Below are 22879 nucleotides of genomic sequence, written 5' to 3'. Positions count from 1 at the left end.
CCTTTTTCACACACACATAGGAATTTATGTCAGTGTTACCTTGAGAATGAATTGTTGCAGTGGGCTCTCCTTTATCGCATGACTGCAAATACCGTTTGAATTTGGTACTGAATGCTTATTAAATTGTGTTTGTTCAAGAACCATGTTACGAACCTGCTTTATAATTATTTTGAGCAATGCCTTGTGTAATGTTTTCATACAAAAAAGCTTGAACTGTTCAGTGTTTTGACTGCTCATGAGCTCGCTAGTGGCTTTACCTGATGCTGTAAAAAGTGAATGAAAAGAAAGCAGGATTCCTTCTAGACGGTGGTTCTTATCCTTTGCTTCACATGAATTGAAGAGGACTGATTGTGATTACATTTGGGACCAAGCTTTATCTTTTCTGCCTCGACTAAGGAGGGCTTGGGATGAGGATCGAGAGGAGAAAAACAATTGGAAGCACTGAGCTGCTCTATCTTTAGCTTTGTTTACTTCTTATGGCTGAGCCTAGTCAGGTATGTCCAGGGAATGCTATGGAACTTTCACTGACAAACCCCAGGAAAACAGTCGCTTTTGTAATGACTGTGACAGTTTGAATTGGGGCACAGAGCAGCTCTAAGGACTAAGTCAGATGTTAAGTAAACAGGGCAGAATAGAGCACAGTGAGGACTCCAGCAGCCCATCGGTACTTCGCAGCATGCCCAGGTCAAGCCCAGTGAGCTGTGCTTACCCTGAGGCTTTGGTCTTCCAGGTTGAATCCTGGCTTTTGTAGCGCACATGCTAGGGCCCTGCTTGCGGCAGCGGGTTGAGCCACCAGAAGGAACAATTTGCAGCGTGCAGTGGGAAATCCTGCTCTTTTTTCTTGAATTTGTTTGCAAGTTTTTGCTCATCCACACATGTAAGTGAAACACATGCAGCTAACACTTTTCAGGTTTGTGCTGAACAGTGACAACCTGCTGGTCCAGGATGTGCGGATGAACTGTTCTTACTCGTGGCCACACTGTTACTGCAATAGGATCAGAGAGAGGGTGTGAGGTGGCGCTTGAGGCTTTTTAGCCATGATTTCTGACCTTTGGAGAGCAGCAGCGAGTCTCAGGGTCTGCTTGTGCTGGGTGGCAGTAACAAAAACTGCACGGGAGGGATGCTTGTTATGTGATATGGTCACTGCTGCCCTCCTGTACACCGGCCAGTTCTGCTGGTGCAGGACGGCGTGTACGGCATGGAGGGACTGCAGCCCAGGACGGGAGGAAACGGCCCCTCCACCTCCCTCTGAGGAAGGCTATTTTTGTGGAACTGTGCGATGAGCTCTGGTATCTTCCAGCACTAAGGTCCATTTAATAAGGTGGCTATATCAGTTCAGAAACCATTTCAGAAAATGCAGTCACTGTTGTAAAGCGGCCTGTGCCTCGTCGCTGCTGGTACTTAGTTAAGTATTTTGCCTGAATAGCTCATTTCCTTGAAATAGTAGGTAGCTTTAAGAGAATGAATTTCTTTGATTATAGTAGGTGCAGACACACTTTTTTCAATGGTGTGTAATTTATCCATCACAAGGCACACAGTGAATGCTGCTTGATTGTTCTTAAGGCTTTGGCTGACCACAGGGATGCTGGCAGTGACATTAAGGAAGGATGGCATTCACCAGTTTAAGTGGTGTGAGGGGCCTGCCTAACTTCCATCGTTATATCTCATTGATTTTTTTCAGGCTTATTGTGTATAACTGTGTAAAAGCTGTATTCAATGTACAAGGGAAATAAGCAATAATTGTACCCTTGTATCTTTGATCCAGCTTGTGGCATAGATGAGTGCACTTAATGCCATGATGAAAAAGCAATGCTGTTTACTGTTGTGCCCGTGCATTTGTTGTAGCCTGTTCTATTGCTTCTTTCCAATCATAAAAAAGTTAATGTTTCATTAAAGTAACCGAAAGTATTGTGAAAATCATTGCAGGTCCCTTTTCCTCTCCCATTCTCCTACTGCAGGTAGAGGGCTCGCTCTGTAAGAGCCCAAGGGAGCTTTATGGATTCAGTGGGAATAAAAAAGTCCATCCATCAAAAAGAAAGAACATAGGATTTAGGAAGAGAGATTCCTCCTAACTAATTGTTCATGTTGACATTGAGCAAGGTAATGGAAATCTTTGTACAGAAGGTCTTGTAGTCACATTCCTGTTTCATATGCTGAAGTATGAATTTCAGATATAATTAATTTTTTTAAGAATTTTGGCCTATTGTTTGAATGCTGTTTCAAGTCTAAGGAACTCCAGAGCCTAGTTACTCACAGGAGAGCTCAGAGTAGAAGGGGGAAGAAGTTTTCCACAGTGGATGAACATGTTCTACAGGTGTTTCAGTTTTCTAAATCATGCAGAAAAGGAGAGGAGGTTCTATGATGTGAGAGATCAAGAGCCAGATAGTTTCTGAAACAAAATGGAATATGTGTAAGTAGAAAGAACAGGACATGAAAGCATGGGCAACTGTTGGATGGTATTGGAAAGACTCAAGTTATAGACTCTAAAGTGTTTGGTTCCACTGTCTTAAGGGGAAAATTGAACATTATGTGACCAGTAATCAGAAAGACATGTTTAAGACTAAGTGTAATGATTTGTTTAAGGATGTTTGAGATGACTGGACTAAAACACAGTAAAAAGCCCAAAACCCTCAAGATTACTTAAAAATTGAAATGTAACCTGAGTTGCACCCAGAAGTATATTTTCATAGTGATTTTTTTAAAAAAGATTTTATTTTTTTATTATTGTAAAGATTATGCCACTTTGTGGGTAGAGCTGTGGTAGGAGTAGAAATGGTTTTAGTAGTGTAGGACTCATTTTGCCAGAGGCTTGCATTGCTCTGCTTTCCAAATGGTGTATTGGTTGCAGTGTTTTGTTAGGAGCATGTCAGTGCAACAGCTCGTAAAAAAAAAAAAAAAAAAAAAAAAAAAAATACAGTGAACAGAAAGATGGTATTTTTCCATTGAACAACTGATGTCTTTAACCAACTCATTTTATATGTGAAAGTTGGTACACATACTGTTTGTATTGCAGTTTTTGTGTTATTTACTGATGCTGAAGAGTGGAAAAAAAATATAAGATGTCAATAAAAATGACCCGCACCATTTGTTGTTAGGGCTGAAACAGAAGACATATCTCCCACTAGTTATTTATTTGTCTGGATTTTTAAAAAATATTTTAAGAGGTTACTCCCAAGGAGCCCAATTTGACAAGAAGCTGTGGCTTGGTAATCCTGTTAGTATGAAGCTGAAGTGTGCCCTCATGGGCAAAAGAAGAATCATCCCTCCCGCCCACTCCATCTCAGACACCTGCACTGACCAGATACCATGGAAATTGGCACAAGAAGTGTGCTGAGATTGAGCAGTACTACAGAGCAGCAACCTCAGCTGTGGCTTCTGGATCTGCAGGTCTCACAGTTGTCTGCTCTTGGGGTTTTTCGTTTGCTCCATCGGGGGTGGCCAGGCTCCTCTGCCCCAGGAGGCGCATGCCGAAACCGCCACTCACCTGAGAGCAAGAGTTTAATAGGCTTAGTAAAGTAATTTTTTTTTTAATTTAATTTTGAACCCTTAAACACTTTCTAGCAGAGTACAAACCATTTGAGAAATTTCTTCTCTTTATATTACAGTACATATAAACATCCTTTATGCTGTCATTTTTTCATAGGTTCTAGGTTAAAAGCCTCTGTAGCCTACTAGGGTGACACTCATTAGAGTTATTGACACTTTATCTGTGGAAAAGTTACCATGAGCCAGTCTGCCAGAGAGGGTGCAGAGTAACAGATGGAGCAGGGAGGGAGGAACACTCTTGAACTCTACTGTGTCAGTGTCAGTACCAGCCGTGAGGGAGAAGGCAGCAGATTACTTGCAGAGGCTTTGTAGGATGCTTTCCTGTTTTCTTCTGACCATTTTTAAACAGGCATATTAAATAACTGACAAAGCCAAATAGCAGAATGGTGATCCTCAGCTTACTGGACATACAGTCAAATTTCAGCACATCTTTAACAGAGCAATGCATAAAGAAGAAAAATGCACCCAGATTATTGAACTCTGTGTTTGTTGTGTACAATCCATGCTGAGCCTGATGTTATTGTTACATTTAAGAGCCCTAGCAAAGTTACTTCCTTTGCTTTATTCCAGCTCTTCTGATTGAAAGTTGGCTTTCCGTTTTGGGTAGGATTTTCTGAATTGTGTGGCTTAGAGAAAGCATGGAAGGACTGACAGAAGCTTCTTTTACAGTACGAATGAGCAATCTTTATCTCTTGCCACATCATTGTGCTTTGGCAGGGTAGCTCTGGTGGGCGCTGGCAAAACCCTGTGTTTGTGGTGTTGCTTCATATCCTAGTGGATTGGTATTTTCCCGATGCTCTGATTACTCCCTGCCTTAACAATACAGATAGGCGCTCTTAAAAAAATGTTATTAAAATTCCCAGTCAGAAGCAGTGCAGTTGTTCACAAGCTGTGGCTTGTGGAGCACTTCCAGACAACACAGATTGAAGCCAGCTCGGGGAAATTGCTGAGCTGTGCTCGGCTGGAGGAGACGGCAGCTGGAGCTTCAATTGCCCGTTCAGCCGCCTGCGAACACAGCTGCCCGGGCGCCATCCCCCGTTCTACCCCAGCCCCTCTCCCTGCGCCACTGCTCAGCACAAATTCAAGTCTCTCTGAGTTTGTGCTAATGTGTATGAACTCGGCAATCATTTTCCTCAGGTCGGAGTATGGGAGAAACAGCTGATAGTAAAGCCCGCATGTTAAGTGTCCCTAGGAGAGGAGAGCTGCAGAAGCTGGTGGAGGTGTGACACTGATGGAGGTGGAAACTTCCTAATAGGGAATAGCAGGAAACCTGAACAACCAACCATATTCATTATGGCAGTTACCAGACAGAAATAAGGCATCTTCTGGGGAAAGATGAATGTTAATCTGCATTTTGTTCTGTTGGCATGGTTTGTAGCACAGCTGGCTGGCAATCATTTGTAGGTGCTGTAATCACACTAGCAATACCAGAGGAATTCAGACATTTGAAAAGCAGCAATAAAAAAGCACCAAAAGCACATTGAACAGGCTAACAATGATTCTTTATCTTGCATAAGCTTTCTGGGATGCATTAGGGGACTCAGACATGAAGAGTAGACAGTAATTCTAATGCTGTAGATCAAGGATGGAGGGTATGTACTTCTAAGTGAACAGCACAGACCTTTTTTAATGTTCTGCATTATAAATAGTTGTGTATTGGCAGCTCTGGCTTTAGGCCTTGACTTTTGACCCCTGCTGCTTTTACTATTCGTTCCTTTCTCTTAGCAGAGCACTTCATTTAGTACAGAAAAGGACTAATGCCATTTATTGTGTTGTCATTCAAAACAGTAAAAACAAAAAACTGTTCATATTCCCTGGGCTTTTTCTTTGCAAACCTGTGTGTGTCTGGTGGGTGAGGGATGATGCTTTCAAAATCATCCCGGTAACTCCTTTCTGAGGATTGGCATGGGACCTTACTGGGCTATAGGTAGGGAACTTCTGCAGATAGCGTTACAAACTTTGGATGTATTTTATGTAGTGTTAGTATTTCTGGCCATGGTTTGGCTCAGAGATGTATCCATGGGCATTAAATGCTGGCTGCTCTTCTTCCCCTTATTACCAGCAAGTCACTGTGTAGAATGCAGTCATTTAATTGTAATAAATTTAAGCAAATGTTGAAATGTTAAAGAAGTGCCATGTGGACCATTAGAAATAATTATCATGGGATCAGGAAGACGGCCCTACAGTAGTGTTTCATCTTCAGCTATTAATACAATCAATCATTGAGAAGTTGTGAAGGAAATTCAAAACAATCTCTCCAAATTTTTCCAAGATTACTCAGTGGAATCACTTGTTGGTAGATGCTGATGCTGAATGAGAGGCAGCAGCCGCCACTGTGTGTGTGGGGGGATTTGTCTTCTGAAATTACTCAAAGTCAATTATCAGTCCATTTGTTGCAGGGGTTTATTAATACCCTGCAGACTCCCCTAGAGTTTGAATGACAAGCAAGCAGGTAGAAATTATATTTATGAGGAAAGTGTTTCTCACGTGTCCTGCTAGCTCTGGGAATGCATACAGCATCTTTTATTTGGGAGTTTAATGTAGCTGTGAAAAAAGGGATTGTAGCATACATTGTAGGATTGGACTAAAAGATTTGGTCTGCATTTCCCAAGCAGTAGCTCCTGGAAGTGATAGGCAGCTTGTGGCCAGGAACAGGGCCATAGCCCCGGCTGTGACTGCAAGGGAGGCTCTGCAGTGAGCTCAGAAAGACCTCAGCCAGACGTGAGCCTTCAGAGCCTGCGATCGTGGCACTGGTTTCCAAACCATAGCAGAACCACTACAGCTGTTCTGGTTTTGGTTGGGGTTTTTTGTTTTGTTTTGTTTTTTCTCTTAAAACAGGGGAATACTGGGTTGAGTGTTTGGGTGTTGTTTTGAATATATTGTGCTCTTAGTTTTTATGCAGTCCCGGAATTAGTAATAAGCCAGGTGCTGCTTGTATTTCACAGATGATGTATCCAACCCAAGAGTCCAGGGTACCTACAGACAGACTATTCCTTTTCTTCAAGCTGTTCTCTTTGGCAGTAGCGTAAGCTGAAAGTTTTACATGAATTAAGGATTCATGGCCGAGTATGAAGACAGGCCATTAAAATTCTGCTGATGAGACCCGCTGCTGATGAGACCCCGCTTGAGCAGTTCGTTAATAAAGAAGTGAAAATCTAGCACTATAATGACTAAATATATGTAATTGCTTCAATGGTAGGTGCTGTTGGGAGGAATCTAGCATCCTTTCTGGAGTCTAGTTTGTTGATTATTGTATGACCCAGTTGGCAACAAGCCTGTCTTGTGAGGCACTGGACAATACTATCCCGCACAGCTACTTTGCTAAGTAATTGAAATACAGTGCCAGCATTATTTGGGACAGATAACTTATTGCTGCCAAGTTGCATGATAAAAAGAACCACTTTTTTCCACCATAAAACTTTCCTGCATTATTCATCAGCAAGCTGAGCCTGAGGAACTCTGCTTCTGTTAAGATTTAAGGGAGAGTGTCTGGTCAAAGTGTGAATAGGCATGTCCTGTTGCTCGCTAGCAAATACACTTACGAAGTTTTCCATACCATACTAGAAATCCAGGCATTTGCTCAAAATTCAGCATACTTTCAGAAAATTCAGATTGGGGTGTCAAATTTATTTGAAAGTTATTTTCATAAATCCAGCAAAACTTAACCAAACAATACCAGTAAGGTATCCTCTTAGATAATCTTAGTGTCTAACTCTGGTCTCTGCCCCATGATGATCTATCTGCAGGAAACGAGCACTCCTTTACCAATCTCAGAACGGCTAAAAGCTCGCTCTTTAGCAGAAATGGGAATTTGGCAGGCCCCAAGCGCAAACTGATCTCTTTGTGGAGACCTACCCACAGGCCCTCTGATATGCTGGTTCTTCCTCTGCGAAGTTAATGCAGGCACCTCGTGTGGTTAGTCTGATATTCTTTCCTCTCTTTGAATTTCTCTGTAGTCTGAACTGAGAAGTAGATTGGCACTTGTTCTCTTATTTTCAAACTAGTCATGCCAGCTATGCATAAAAGAGCTGGAGCAAAAGCATTCCATGTCCGTCGTTAAGTGTTTTATTTTCCAGGCTAAAAACTGAATACTTGCAGCTCACACGTCTTTATATGCTTGTCATTCCTAATTACTTTCTGGCATGTTCCTGGGTGTTTTGTAGACAGGAAAATATATTTGATTTTTTTTTTTTTAAAACAGCTGAAATGCCTCCATAACTGGGCTAACAAAAAAAATTAGTTCTGTGAGGTGGAAAACTATTAGGAGAAATAAATGTGTGGACATACTAACTTGCTACTTTCCAAAAGAGTAACTTGCTTTGTCTTTTATTATCAGTAAGCATTTTGTCCTGAAGGAATGAGACTGTTACATTTCATAACTGGAAATTAGTCATCAAACATATTTTGTTGTTTTCGGAGCATGTAAGTGTGTGGGTTTTTTCCCTGCAGGTATTCTGTATACTGTGGCATGTTTTACCAAAGGAAAATGTGGTGCTTGCATACCAGATTTTATACATGCAAATTCACAAATGCACATGTACACAGAAGTAGATTTGCAGTTCTGACCCTTGAGAAATGCTACCAGTGAGCTACAATAACTCTCCTCAGGCTGCTGGTAAATAGAAACTGCATCAGTGAAAAAAAAAAACAAACTAGTTTGCCAGCTGGCATTCCCTTTGCATCTTGGGATTTTATTCTCTCTTGACTGTCAGTTGACAACTTGACTACCCTCACAATGTACTAGAGTATCAGAAGCCTACTGTCTCCCAAAAGAGCTGCGGTTCCAGAGTCTGAAGGCAAATCTTCAGAGTCACCGCAGTTAAGAGCGACACAGCTTTATGGAGCATGTGTCAATACACAGGCTGCTTGGGATAGATTCAGACGGGAAATCATTTGAAGGCTGTGCCCAGAAATTAAAGGCAAATATATGCTACGCAAGATTGATTAGTTGGGCAGGCTCTCGTTTCTTTGCCGTGGGGGCTGCAGCGTACTCCATGGTGTAGGGTGCCTGAGCTGCATCTGGCTGGGAGCGGGGTTTTCGCTGGGCTGATGCAAGTTGTCCCACAGCTTTCCTGTAGGCCCCTTTAGGTACTGGGAGGCTGCTCTAAGGTCTCCCTGGAGTCTCCTCTTCTCCAGGCTGAACAATCCCAACTCTCTCAGCCTGTCCTCATAGCAGAGGTGCTCCAGCCCTCTGATCAGCTTCGTGGCCCTCCGCTGGACAGCCACCTCAGTTCAGTGCCTGCTCTTCAATGGAACGTGCAGAATTTACCTGGTATATGCTGTCTGCTGTGATCAACAGCAGCAAAGACTCTTGCCTCAGGTGACAATAATTTATTGCTAGTACAGTGCCATAGCCATAGTTTGCAATTCAGTCAACTATGCTAAACAATATGAAGATACCTGCCCTGCAGAACCAGCAGGCGGCATTCAGGAATGGCAGGATAATTTACAGTGCCAAACAAAACATATACAGTCACATGTGGCTGTGCTGCCTGCTGATTATTTGTGCTTTTAATGTGTTTTTTCTTGGCTGTATGCCTGCTAAAATCGGACATTCCCCAATATTAGTTTCCTTTTTGTGCCTTGCTAAAATAGCTGTAGGAAAATAATTTTTTCTGAAATCTGAGGTTTTAAGAGAATTTTGAATATAGCCTGATGAGGTATGATAGTGAAGGAATCCTTGAATATTTAATTTTGAGTGAAGATAATTAGTCTCTTCTGTACAATGAAATATATAAGCTTTTCATTGTAAACTTGGCTCTGACTGGATGAAATAAAGTAGTAATTTTTCTGGAAAAACAAAGTTTACAAGAAACGAAGCTGGTTAATAATTTTGGGTTGAATTAGACTAATAGTTCATCTCTTAGAAGTAGCTGGGACTATATAATTCATAAATGCTGGACGCATTGTAAGTAAAAATCAAGTTTTCACTCTGAAGCATGATTTTAATGAGTTGAAAACAGCTAAACAGAGTAATTTCAAATAAATTCAATTTCTTGTTTGAATAAATTCAAATATTTTCAAGTGTATTCAAGTAAATTAAAATATTTATTTTGTATTGCATAAAACAATATGAACTGACTAGAAATAAAAATTTCATCTCTCCTGTAGAATTATGTATCAGTAATAATGGAGCCAACTGAAATTTTGTTCATCACACCAAAAGGATCTGTTACTGAACTGATTTTTTGCTGTTAGGCTAACTGCTGTCAGTTTTCTTTCATAGAGAAGCCAGTGTTTTTATGATGTTCATGAAGATATTAAAATGCAGAAACAGATGGAATTTCACTAAATTATTATTTACTGACACCAGGTAGCAATTGTGCAAGATAAAAATCTCAGATGAGGATTACGGTAGACCTAGCGCTGATGATGCTGACACCATGGTAGGCACTGAGCAGACACACCTCCCTGTCCTTGAAGAGTTTGCATCATGGATAGGACAGCTGTCGCTTCTGGTGCGGACAAGACAGCGGAGCCCCAGAGCACCGCCGAGCGAGCTCCACAGGGTCTGCGGACGCTTTGCAGCACTGCAGGGTTGTTTTGATTTTATTAAGTAGCTACCTGGAAAGTTATTAAAAACCACCTTCTTCACCACATTCGGTGCTTGTGATAGCAGAGCAGCCACAATGGGCCTCTGACCGCTGCTTCCTCTGCAACAGCCTCTCCAGGCTGCAAGGCTTTGTGCTCGCCTCCCTCCTCCTGCTCCCCAAAATGTCTCGCGTCTCTTTTGTAAGCCAAATGCCACTCCCTAAACCTTTCTCCGCTGGTTGGGTTTTCTGAACTTCAGATAATTCATTGCCCTCTTCTGCGTGCTCTTTGGTTTAGCAACACAATTGGAAAGAAGCAGCAGCCCAAAAGGAAAGTGGTGTTTAGTAGCACCTGGGAGTGGGGCAGCTAACCACCCCTCTCGTGTGTGCTGCTCCCCTTCATGTGTTACAGAATTCCTGATGCCTGTTTTTTTTTTTTTTTGTTTTATGCAAAACTGCTGTCTAGCCTGTTATTCCTTACTTACATTGGTCAGTAATATTTAATCTTGTAATAGGGCACTGGGAAAACTGTCTTGAATCATGGAAAATCCCTAGATGGAATTACTTTGGGGGGTGGGTTTGTTGCTTTGTTTTTGTTTCAACATTGCCCAAAATAAATGTGTATTAGAAGAAGCTTCAGACTGAAAAATGCTTCAGTGAAATACACAAAATCCATCTTTATTTCCAGGTTAGGGGTGGGCCCAACAGGTTTTGCTGTGGATCTGGACAGGACACGCGACTGCATTAGAGCAACACAGGTACTCTGCTGCTGGCACTGTCCTTTGTCAGAGCAAACACTCAAAGTCCTGTTTGGTTTTTGGTCAGTAAAGATCCTGGCACTGCTTTTTTCATGGATTAAGGTGGTAACTGTGGTGGTCAAACTAAGCTTCTGACACTATAGTTTCCCCTTTGGCCCTAACTGCTACTTATAAAACTTTGCAAATAAAACTCCTAAGCTGGCAGACTAGTTTTCTTCAGCTAGAGGGTGAGCCCTTCGAAGAGCTTTTGCTCTCCCTGAGGTTTATTGCAAAATGAGAATGTTCCCTTTGTCTCTGGCACAAACTCAGGTTTCTAAACTTTGTTAACCAAAGAAGTACTGAGTTTATATGCCAGAATACTTGGAATCTGGTTGTTGACTTTTGGGTACACAGGGCTGTTGCTCTCACTCAGCACAGTGTTGCCCTTAAACTTCTGTGTGATCCCTGTACATATTTTCTTGTTTATTCCCTTTTCTGTCTGAGGGCTCATTCCTGGAAAATTGAACGTGAGCACAGTTTCCAAATTGTGCTGGGGGTGATCATTCTCTTTTGCTGTGAGAGTGCTTGGTGGGACAGATAGTGGACATTTTACACGTTACTGATTTTTTTTACCACTGCAGATAGGAATATTTGAATTACCAGAGATGATGAATGGATGGGGTGCATACCTAGAGAGGGAGATTGGCAGGTAGGATGTGGGTGTGAGGTTCAGGTGGGAGTTCTGCCTGTAGGGCAAGTGGGAAGGGGAGGTAGCTGGGAGGGGCTGTGGCAGGCAATACTGGCCAGTAGTGATCTCCTGACCTTCAGCAATGCTCCTTGGCACAGCTTGCCCCCCTGTCCTCCAGCCTGTCTCCTTCTCTTGGACATCACAGCTTCTTTCTTCCTTTAAAGTTGACCTCGGCTACACATGTGCCGAAAGGTGAGCTCCCATGGAACAGCCTGCTTGTCTTGGCCAGGGTCCCTGTCTGGATTATTTTATCTTTTAATTGTTATATTCTTGGTTTTGGGGGGATAGGAAGAACAGAAGGCAGTACCAGATTATAAGAACTGGTTTATAGAGACAGTATTGAGGAATAATGGTTTTTTCCTTGTACAGCATTAATCACTCTGCATTCCATTTTCACTGTGACAGCTCAGATATAATTACTCCACACCACGGGCTACTTAGATGAGTACTGTATCTTCAAGTGAACTTTTTAACCTGCTAAATGAATCACACAGAGAAAATTAATGCTATTTATATTTAATTAAAAATTTGCAAACCAGGCAGGAGGGAAGAGCGTACACAAAAGCAATGTTACCTTTTATGTTTGAGCTAATTGAGGGAAGCCTGGTGTCTTGAGAGATGATGAATATGATCTTCTGCTACAGCCAATTTACTGTAATAAAGTGATTGATTTTTAAAACAGACACTGTCCACTTGAATATTGTGAAGTTCAGTAATGTTAAAAAAATGCCTGATAAGGGGTATAGCCTCCTTTTTCTAGTTGATCCTGCTTATTTCTTGATAATGTCTTCAGAGGGTTGGGGTGGGGGAGGTGAAAAGAGGTTGAATGCATATAGCAAGGTTCATTCTGTCTGGTTTACTCCCTGTATGTCTCCATGTCTGTTTAGTACCTTGCTAGAGGTTTGATCTTACACATGGTGCTGTAAAATGCCTGAAAGCATTTCATTTTTAAAGAGGTGCAGTATGCCTTTCTCTTGCTTTTAATGAAAGTTTATAGCCTTGCTTTTTGCCCACAGGATTTTGCAAATGTGAGTCCTAAAGGCTGAGGCCCCAGAAGAAATAAGAAAGCTCATTTTTAAGCACAGTTTTAAGCCAACCTCATGAATATTGAATGCCTGTGGTAAGCTTGGCAAGTCAGGTAACTTCTTAATACAATCCCATTCACTGTCTTTGGTGTATGAATGCCTCAGCTACTTAAAACAAAGAGAGTAGAAGCAGCATCTTTTTCCACATCTTCTTTCACAACCTGTGAGCAAACTGATTTACAGATATATATTGTGTGTATTAGTTGCTCTCTTTGTATGGACACTGCTTCGGTCCTGATCCTGCAGTGAGATTTGTAAGCATAAGCCGCTGTTAAAATCACTGGTGCAGGATGAGAAGGCATGCATCTCTGAAAAGGGCTCATTTCATGTCTGGGCAGTGCTGAGGGAGAGCAGCAAGGCATGTTTTAGCATGGAAATGTTGGACAGCCCTTTTCAAGTGCAGGGAAGGGACAGGAAGTTCTTAGTAGTAAAACTACTGTGTAGGACTGAGTCATACTTGTTTATATATAAAAATGAGTTTTCTTGTTAAAATAAGCAGCGGTTGTGTTTGCTGGAATTCTCTCAGTTAAATTGTTATTTCAGGAGAAAGAATGTGCTTCTGATTATTAGGACATTACTCAAACCTTACCAAAGTACAGGAATTTCAGAGCATTTCAGAGTTAAGCTGCTTTTAAAAGTTAAGAAATCATCTTGCCCTCTGCTCTTTCTACTGTTTCTTTATGCAACAGTTAAACTATCCAGCTCTCAATGCCACTTATTATTGGGAGAGATATGAACACTGAGCTGGAAAACAGTCTTGCCCTTTGCAATTTATAGGCACCTTCAGGGTGGTGATAAATGTCCTCTGTTAAAAAGAGAGACAATTATGTTTAATTGATTGAAGTGGAGGGGGTTTTTTGCGTTTCTAATTGTACTACCTAAGATGTTTTCCTCCTTAAAGACACTGATATATTCATTTGCATGTTTTTTCCATGTCTTAGTGCAAATGCTAAGAGCATTCCAGAGCCTTTTCCTCTCACAGGGAATGGTGCCATTTATCTCCTTGTTGCTATGGCTCATATTATTGCACCCAAACCCAAATCCTTCTTCTCCCAGTTACCCAAAATAGAGGTTTGGTTTCTTACCATGCAGACAGTCGGCATCGGTAGCCAATAGGTAGCCAATTGTGTGTTTGAGTTGAATGCAGCAACAGTGATGCAGTGACATTTCTGTGTGTGTGTAACTTGTGTGCTTTGCAATCATCAAAATATCACAAGACAACCTCTTGGAGAGTACATCTGACTTAACAAATGTGTTTCTGATGTTAGTATCTACTGGAAGAGACATTTAGAGAAGGGAGGGGAAGAAGTTACTGAGAAAGACAGAAATGACTCATCAGAAATATTTGTCCTCTTTTTGTTCCTGTGTTTGGCTATTTCCATCATATACTGTGGAGTGATCAATGCCTGCCTGAATAGGATTGAGGATGTGAGATAGCTCTCAGAAGGTGAAATATTTTGCAGTTTTTAACCTCCTTCTTTCCGTTGCTACATTTAAATGTGCTGAAGGCTGACAAAGTTTAGTAACTGTGAAGGATGTTTGTCTAGTTTACACTAATTATGTATTTATGATATCCTGCCTTTTTTAAGGAGAAAAAAAAAAAAAGAAAAATGAACAGTGTTTTGTCTTATTTCTAAATTTGCTAACGTGTGTATATCCCATACTAGATGGTGAAGATGAACTCCCTCGGACTATTAGAGTTGCTCTCCATTAAGAAATGTGTGTACTACACATAATGAAGCAGCATTTAGCTTTACTAACATCGCTCTGGAGCAATACGGAGTTTCTTTTAACACACGAGTGGATTCCCAGAACTCTTGCTTTGTAAATAAGGTCTGTTCCCGGTGAGTCCTAATTGATAATGACAGTTAATGTAATACCTGCTGGCTAAGCCTGGTCTTTACTAAAAGAGTTCTTTGAAACTTATTTATTGATTGCTGCAATCAATTTAGCTTAAAAAACAACAACAAAAGTAACATTAATTTGGCCTCAGTTTTCTGATAATTTTTTTTTTCTTTATTTGATGGAGTGAGTGAGATTCAAGTCTCAAAACCCTTGTCTGTCTGTAAAGCATTTGGTGGTTTTGATTTTATACATGATTATGGCCCCAGGAATTACGGTTATATGAATATTAAATAAATATAATATTCTGTCCAGGTTGACCAAAGGCTGTCCAGGAATAGAGACACAGAATTTGCCAAACTTTCTGTATTATCAGTTCTTTATAAACTCATTATTGTTTATTGACCTGTGCAGAACATGGGGTTTAGTTGCAAGGCTGAGACGGCATTTCGCCTCTGTTGTTCTCTGTTGTCATTCGTACTATACATCTGCACGGTGCTGTACAGTCATCAAGTAGTGAACCCGTGTCCCATGGTACAAACCTTAGCTAGCTCTCCTGCTGTCTACAAAAGCGATGGGAGTTGCATACTTTGATCTCTCTTACCTTTAGTATTCTCTTAGAATTCAGAGGTTTGATTTGATTGCCATTATCAGAGAATGGGTAACGTTAGACGTAAGTCATCCAGCGGTGACACTCACCTCCTGTTTTTCTATTCGCTGTCTCCCTTTGCATACATTTCAGTAGTTGGATTCTTAGTGCTGAATTACTTAATGATTAATCAGCTTTTGATAGGGATACCTCTTTTTGTTTTCCTTCTGTGTATTTTTACTTCAGAAGTGATGTAGTTATTTTATAGGACTTGCGCTAGACACTGTGTGAATGCGTAGTGAAGATAAGACTTGTTACAAGTGACCTGAAAAATGATAGTCCCTAAAAGAATGCATGAAAAAGAATTAATCGTTGATTCTTCGTAAAGATTTAATTAATAAATAATTATCGGAGATCTAGTTTGAATAGCAGAGGACAGTATTTTAATTGCAATTTATTTTACAAAGCAAATGTTCTGCTACATTTTGTGACTTTTGAAAGTGTCTGGCTCAATCCTTAAAGAGGGCAAGTAACAGCGAGAAAGCCTGGAGAAATGAGAACTCTTGCTGCTGCTGTGCGATGGGGGCTTTCTTGCAGCAGCTCCAACATGGATGTCTATATGGATAGTCCACTTGACAGTGCACACCATTTAATACTGAGGACCCTCTTTCCTCTGAATCTTTTCTGAGTGGTCACCTGTGGTTTAATCTATGGGTCAGGGATCTAGAGTGAAGGCGTGTGTAGGGGATGCCAATTTGTACTGCTGATGTCGCCCAGTCAATGCTGTCAGAGAGTACTCTGAAGAAATGTGGTTTATATTTAGAAACTAGGTAATTGGAATACGCTTGCGAAATGTTCTTATTAATTCTCTGTGTGGCCCTCCCTTTTATTTAAATTTCTTTTGTTGTTTTTTAAGGTTTGCTGTAAGAACTTTCTCCACATGAAACCTGGATCCAGCTGTCCCTGCTAAGTTTTTTTTTTTTTGCTAAATTTTAAAAAATCAGATTAGATACCATGGTCCTTCATTTTACAAATTTTGAAGTTAAGCAGATGAAATAGGAAAATCTGCAGATTTCTAGTGACGTCTTGACAGTGAGTAGTTGAACTTGAGAGTTCATGTTTTCCTGGTATCTGTAAGAAGGCATCAAAAAAAAAATAGCTTTTTGTATATACTGCAAATGTCTGTGTTGAATTTATTTAACTCAGTGTTCAGCGAATCCACTGATCACCTGCAAGGAATATTTTTTTTTCCCCTCCATTGATGTATAATTTGGCTTCTAAAATCTCTTTCATTTGCCTAAACCTGGAGGTGAGCCACAGCTAAACAGTGATACATACAGTGTACTGCAGCTGCAGATCTGGGTGGCTGTTTGATGTTTCTTGCTCATGTAATTTGTATGGCTTCTGTTATAGCATGTTGTGATTGTCTAGGCATTTTCACCTAATTCCTGATTTCACTTAGTTTTCACCCTGTTTTTGCAATTCCTTGATCCTGTCTCCACTCTTCATCTTGATCAAATTAAAAATTCCAAGTTTATAAAATCCTGCCTAGAGTCTTTTTACAGGAATATCCAGTATCTTGCACTCAAAACATATTTTTCTGTAACGCTGAGGCATAGTTCAATGTGCTTCTACAAAGTATTTACATTTACACAGGACTTGTAAAGAATGTGATTATGATCCAAGAAGTTCCCTTTTTGTAGTAACCTAGAAACTTACCTGCAGTTTTCTAAGTAAGATGTTATACAACAATTTCCTAATCACACAAAACTGCTGGTTTTAATGGCATTCCAATAGAGAGATCACCCAAGGCTTTTATTTTTCTTGTACTTATTATACTGTATAATTGGTTCCTGGTAGTATCAAACCACTAGGAAATCTCTCTCAGTAACATAATTAATCTCTAAATGTTGCAATTCAGTCTTAGCAAGGTCTGCTTTCCCAGAACCTCATATTTAACAATGAGACATTCTGAATCATGTGCACGCTTTGGTTCTGTGCTGTAGTTTTGGCACTCACAGTAATGTCTTCAAATCGGAATACCTAGTGCTTGCATCATTTCGGCTTTTGATTACTGTGTCACTGGGCAGTACTTACATCTAGAGTTATAGATCATAATGGGATTCAAAAGCTTATAAATGCATAGCAGCTTCCTCAGAAGATTCATGGCAGTCCAACTTATATTAAAAATAAAATAGCATCCAAACTAAAAATCTCCACGCTTGGCTTTAATGGTCCAAGTTCCAGTATGTGAGCTTTTGGGTCTGTAATTGCTTTTATGCCTATGTATTAGTTACTACTACTAATAGGATATGCATATGCAGCATATTTATGTGAAAAAAACCTTTGACATACATTGAACATGACAGGATGCTGCTTAAAACACCATGGCTACATTAAGTACGAGCTGTATTCAGCAGCATGAGTTTGCAGTGGAAAAATAGCTGAAATCAGTCAAGTTTTTGGAGCAGACCTATCAAAACTCTGTGGAAAATTGTGCAGAAACCTTAGTGGGACTGACATCCTTACATGCTGTGTGTAGGCCACTTGCTGTGGAAGCTGATACGCACTTGATGCCTCCTCTGGCATCTGATGCAAGTGCTATTTGCAGGTACTGTCTGTGGCTGCAGTCTAGAGAGAGGAGAGATCGCTGTGCCCTGGTGTAGGTGGTGCAACAACTGAATTTTGCTCCTAAGCAATTTGGAGAGTGGAGCAATAATAAAGAAACCGTGCAGTTCTTGTTGGAGCTACTTGGTTAGCAGACCCCGGTCTCTATAGATGATGATGGATCTCTGCCTTTCAGTAAGCTCAAGTTGCACAGAAGTTAAACATAAGATATGAAAGCTTTGGATGTATTCATACTGAAGACTCACACTTAAAGAACAATTCTCCATTTAAGTAGAATGGAGGTTTTGGTCTTTGTTTAGCTCTGTTGAATTGCAAATTAATTTGCGGTTTTTTTGTTTTGAGTAGTGTTTCATTTTTAAAGCTGGCAACTGGCAAGTAATTCGCTTTCAAAGCAGGCTGGCCTAAATGGAAAGGACTATCTAAATAAAAGAAACCGATTTGTATTGATATAATATTGAAATAACAGCATTTTTTGAAGGAATACACCTGAAAATAATTGTGGCTGATATTAAACCAAAGGATAATAATTTGCATCTCTGTGGAATGCTTTTCATATGCTTTTGAAATACCTGGAATACATGATCTCTGCAAAGAATAAACAGCAGGAGGTTCCTCAAGATTTGGGCTAGAAACAAGCTGAAGAATTCCAAGTGTTGCTCTTGAAAAACCACTGATAGTTCCGTGGGCATGAAACCTTTGTCTCCAGAAGCCTGAAAATGTTTGCTTATTGTTTGCCAGGCTCTTGAGCTGCACCTAAATTGTATAATGCATACAACTGTGAGATGTTCTCCTCTTTAATATTATGTATTCTTATTTTTAGCTGAACACTCTCTGAGGAGATTGTGGATCCCTGATATTCTCAGTCAGAATAAAATGTGACAGACATAGAAGAACAGTAAAAGACAAACTCAATTCACGCACTTTATGGCCTGATCCTGTTCATCTTAAACTGATGGAAATTCAGACCTCTGCTTTGTCTTAAGGCACTGTGGCTGCTAGTTTCAGCCTTCCATTTTTTTCATAACTGGAAAAACAAATGCCACTTTCTAAATAAAAGCACAGTGGTTTAATTCTTACAGCAACAGGATAATAGATTATTTCGACCTTACTGAAAGTTCAGTACGGTGATACGATTGCTTAAACATCTATTAATGCGGAAACATAATGTAATATTTGCACTCATTTATATTATCTAATTTGCTTCCAATGCATAATTTTCTGTCTATGCCTTTGCTGACAAATCCTAGAAGACACTATGCCTGTGCAGAAGAGTTTAGATTAATAGTGCTATGTAACTAGGGGTATTTTTCGTGGCCATGCTGATTGTTGGCTTTTTGGTTTTGTTTTTTTGGTGGATTAGTTTTGTTGGGTTTTTTTCATGTGGAATTACAGTCTGACCACCTTCAAAGCAAGGACTAGAGAAATATAACCCAGGGGTCTTTGTGTTACGCTTTCGATGTGTATTTTTTACGGCTGCAGTCTGTTAAGCACCACACGTTCAATATCAGGAATAGCAAGCCTTGGCACACTCAGGACAGGCAGGACAGACTAGACACAGGAGAAGAGCGAGGTGCACGTGATGGGACCGATGGCTCAATGTGACACAAGAGGCCACGCCAGATTCAGTCCGTGGATGAGCCGATGCCCACTCGGGTGAATAGCCAGTGTGCTATACTGCTGCAGGCAAGGGAGCATTTTCAGTTTGAAATGTATTTCTGATAAGATACTCACAACTCCTGAAACTCAGATAAACGTTGCCAATAACCATGCTGAATTGTTAGCCTGTATTTTTTTTTAATTTAGAACCATTTTATTCTGTAATTTATCACACTGTTTTTGAATATATTTTATTACATGCCAATTCTGATAGCTTCTAAGACAGAACTTGTACTTCTGTAGTTACAGTAGATTTTATAAGCAGTTAAACTCATTTACAATAAGGTTAAGAAAAGTCATGTGCACCCATGCCAAGTGACAATCTTCGTGTTTCTTCCCTGAAGCAGAAGTGCAAGGGTGATGTTCATCTTTTGTTAAGAAAAGGCAAAGCTTATCTTCATCATTAGATCTTTTTCTGAATGGTGGAAGCGTTGTTGTTCTTTTCCCATATTGACTCGGTTTATTTAAACTTGACATTCATGTAAACTACTCAAGTATTTATATTTTTAAACTTTAGTGAAAATAAGAGGAATTCACTTGAATTCATTCTTCACTTGAAGACTGTTGTAGCAAAGCCAGCTAGATTTGTATGATGCTGTGTGTCTCCATTATAATTTCAACTGAGTAGGGATTTGGTCACAACACGTTTGCCTGCTAGCGTAAACCCAACTCTTTTGGACTTCTTGAACAGTTAAAGCCAAATTCAGTATCTTTTGATAATTTGAAAGATAACGGTAATCTTTAAATGAGTACTGTTTGCGACAGTGGTGGTTTCAAGTACCTATTTGATTTTCATAGTAAAGCAGGCCCCTGTGCTCACACAGCCATCAGCGCCAGGGAGGGGTTGAAGAGTCTGGCACTGCTCACCTGGGTGTTGGTAACTTCTCATGGCAGTGAGATGACTCCTCTCAAATGCTCATAGTTTATTTAATTAGAAGGCAAATTTTCAAGAAATATAGTTCCTGCTGCATTTAAGTGGCAGCTAATAGTGATACTGTTGTCAAAATCTTCATTTTACTACACAACACGTTTCTGCAACTGCAGTTGTGTAAGGATTGGTGGTCTGGGGTCTCCCCTTAAGGCTTCAGGCAGATGCAATTTGGGAGTAACAAGAGCAAGCCACAAGGATGGCTGGTTGAAATCTCAAGCTCAGAGTAAACAAGTAGCAAATGTACTCTGAGGAATTGGTGTCTCTCCAGGGTCAGAACCACAGTAAAACAAGCCTGATTGTGAAGGAAGGATTTAAGCAGAGAGGGAGATTCTATATACAACATTCAGCTCACTTTTTACCTACAGCTGTGCAGGTCAGTGTGTAAACACAGCTGATGTCTGCTGGTATTGTGATGACATTTTAGGGTTCCCCTCACTTAGAAAGGAAAGGATCTGATTTCTCTGAACCATCAACTTTCTTCACTGATACTCTTAAATCTGTGGTTCATTAAACATCCGAATTCCTTACTAAAAGTACCAGGTGACCTTGCTCTTTTCTTTACAGTTATTCTACAGAGTAAATACTGCCGGGCTGCCCACTTGGTGTGATTCATCTTTTATTCCTCAAGGTGATGTATAAATCTTTCTTCTGCATCCCTCTTGCTGTGCGTAATGCCACAGTGCACAGGAGTGAAGTGATGCTTATCCTGATGTTCTGCGTGCTTCACAACTGCATGTCAGTCATATGTAATTAACTTACTAATGTTGCTGACAAATCTCTCCACAAAAGTGAATGTAAGAGAAGTATAAGGAAAGATTGACCTTTTAGAATCCTGGCTGATTCATCACACATGATTACAAAGGGATCTTGCCATAATTCACAATCCTGCCTTGGGAAAGAAGCAGGTATCTGGCTGGTGTTAGCTTTGGCAGTAGGTGTCTTTGTAGCTTAGAGTATTAATTAAAGTTGTAAGGGCCTGAGGAATTACTTAAACATCCATGAAATTATCTTAGTGTTCAGGAATTTTATATGTTTATTTTTAAAGACCTTTCTTCCTGTATTTCTCTTCTAGGACTGGAATGGGAAAGAACGGATTGCCATAAAACTTTCTAAAATTATATTTCTGCATTAAGTACTTATTATGATAAAGGACTTCTTACTGGGGCTCAGGTTAGGAATTATACTCAGAATTTTGTTGCTATTCCCTGCTGAATTTCTCCATCTGATAATATTACTGTTTAGGAAGTGATAACATATGCATGTAACAAGTTAATTGTTAAAGCCCCAAATGGGTAATTTGATTGTGCTACTAAAACAATAGTAGTCAAGCACTCCAGTTTGCGGTTGCCAGCTTTAAATTATCATGATTATTGTAAATCATGCAAGGGGATTGTGGGAAATAGAGCCTTCAGCTTTTCATTACAAATCTCCCATTTTCTCTTCAGTGATCTGAGGGAGAACACGCAGCCATCTGTCTAACAGACTGCAGTGGTGCTTTACAGACCATTACTCTCAGCACTCCAGGGGAATAAGAGTGGGAAGAAGGAATGTGCCTGAATATTGCAGTCTCTTGGGGATCATAGTGCTTCTTACTACACAGATTTGTAGCTAAGAACTGAATCCACGTCTCCATGTAAATGCTGCATATGGAGGCACTGGCATTTCTCTGTGTTAGGAGCTGTGCATATTTTACATGTATGCATAATTAGCTAGTCAGCACTGGAAATGGGAAGAGCATTTTATATGTGCTGCTCTTTGCTGTATGAGAGACATTTCTCCTTTTTACCTTTAAAAAGTCAAATGTAACTCCAGCATACATCAACTAATGTATTCTCTGCCCTTATGTAAGTACACATATCAGTGTACTTCATCAGTGGGCAGACAGGAACCCAGAGCTACCTGTATAAACACTTCAGAGAATCAGGAGAGGAAAATGTCACTCTCTAAAGTCTTCAAGCAGTGTGTAGAGGGAAATAAGTGTTAATTTAAAAATCAAGTCTTAATACCTTCCATTTTCAAACTTTTCATTTTACGTCTTCTGTCGTTACCCATGTTGTTGTTATCCATAGTGCTAATGTGGAGGCTTTTCCTGGGAAGTCTTGCTCCTGTTGTAGATACCCTGCACTTGCTGTACAGTGACTTCGGGGGCTTCACACTGCTTCTTGGGGCTCATCTCTTCCTGGGGTGTTTAACAAAGTGGTACCAGAAGATAATTAGTTCTTGATTAATGAGTTCTGAGTTAAGAAAAAGGAAGAATTTATTTGGTTAAGTGACTGAATTGCTGACTCAATATGTAGCCCTGCTATGTTGTTTTCCCTATCTAAAAATGAGGGAAGCTTATATGAGTAATGTCAAAATCACTATTGCAGCAGCTGAAGTGCATGGTATTTGGGTTAGTGTTGCTTGCCAGTTATAAGACATTCCTAATGCTTGACTGTGCCATGATCCTTCCTGTGCCATTTGTACTACTTGAGCATATCATATGGCCATGATGCGTATGTATGAGAGTCAGGATTTCTGAGATGCCAGTGTCTACATCTGTTGCAAATATGTGAAATGTTCTCGGGTTCCTACTCTCTTGTTTCTG

General features: G+C 40.3%; 1 protein-coding gene across 7 annotated transcripts in view; it reads left to right on the top strand.

Moving 5' to 3' along the window:
* GHR (growth hormone receptor) overlaps positions 1-22879 on the top strand; it is a 132438-nt gene that overhangs the window by 5750 nt on the left and 103809 nt on the right. Inside the window, exon 1 of one of the 7 annotated variants that reach the window (XM_075739671.1) lies at positions 14468-14490. The exons of the other annotated variants lie outside the window; for them this stretch is intronic. The gene's annotated coding sequence lies outside the window, so the exon portion shown is untranslated. Of the gene's footprint in view, positions 1-14467; positions 14491-22879 lie in introns of those variants that run through there. 7 annotated transcript variants of the gene reach the window in all.

This window comes from Balearica regulorum, chromosome Z, assembly GCF_011004875.1.
Source record: "Balearica regulorum gibbericeps isolate bBalReg1 chromosome Z, bBalReg1.pri, whole genome shotgun sequence".
Lineage (NCBI taxonomy): Eukaryota > Metazoa > Chordata > Aves > Gruiformes > Gruidae > Balearica > Balearica regulorum.
Note: the sequence above shows the minus strand (reverse complement) of the source record. Positions and strands in the feature narration are given on the sequence as shown.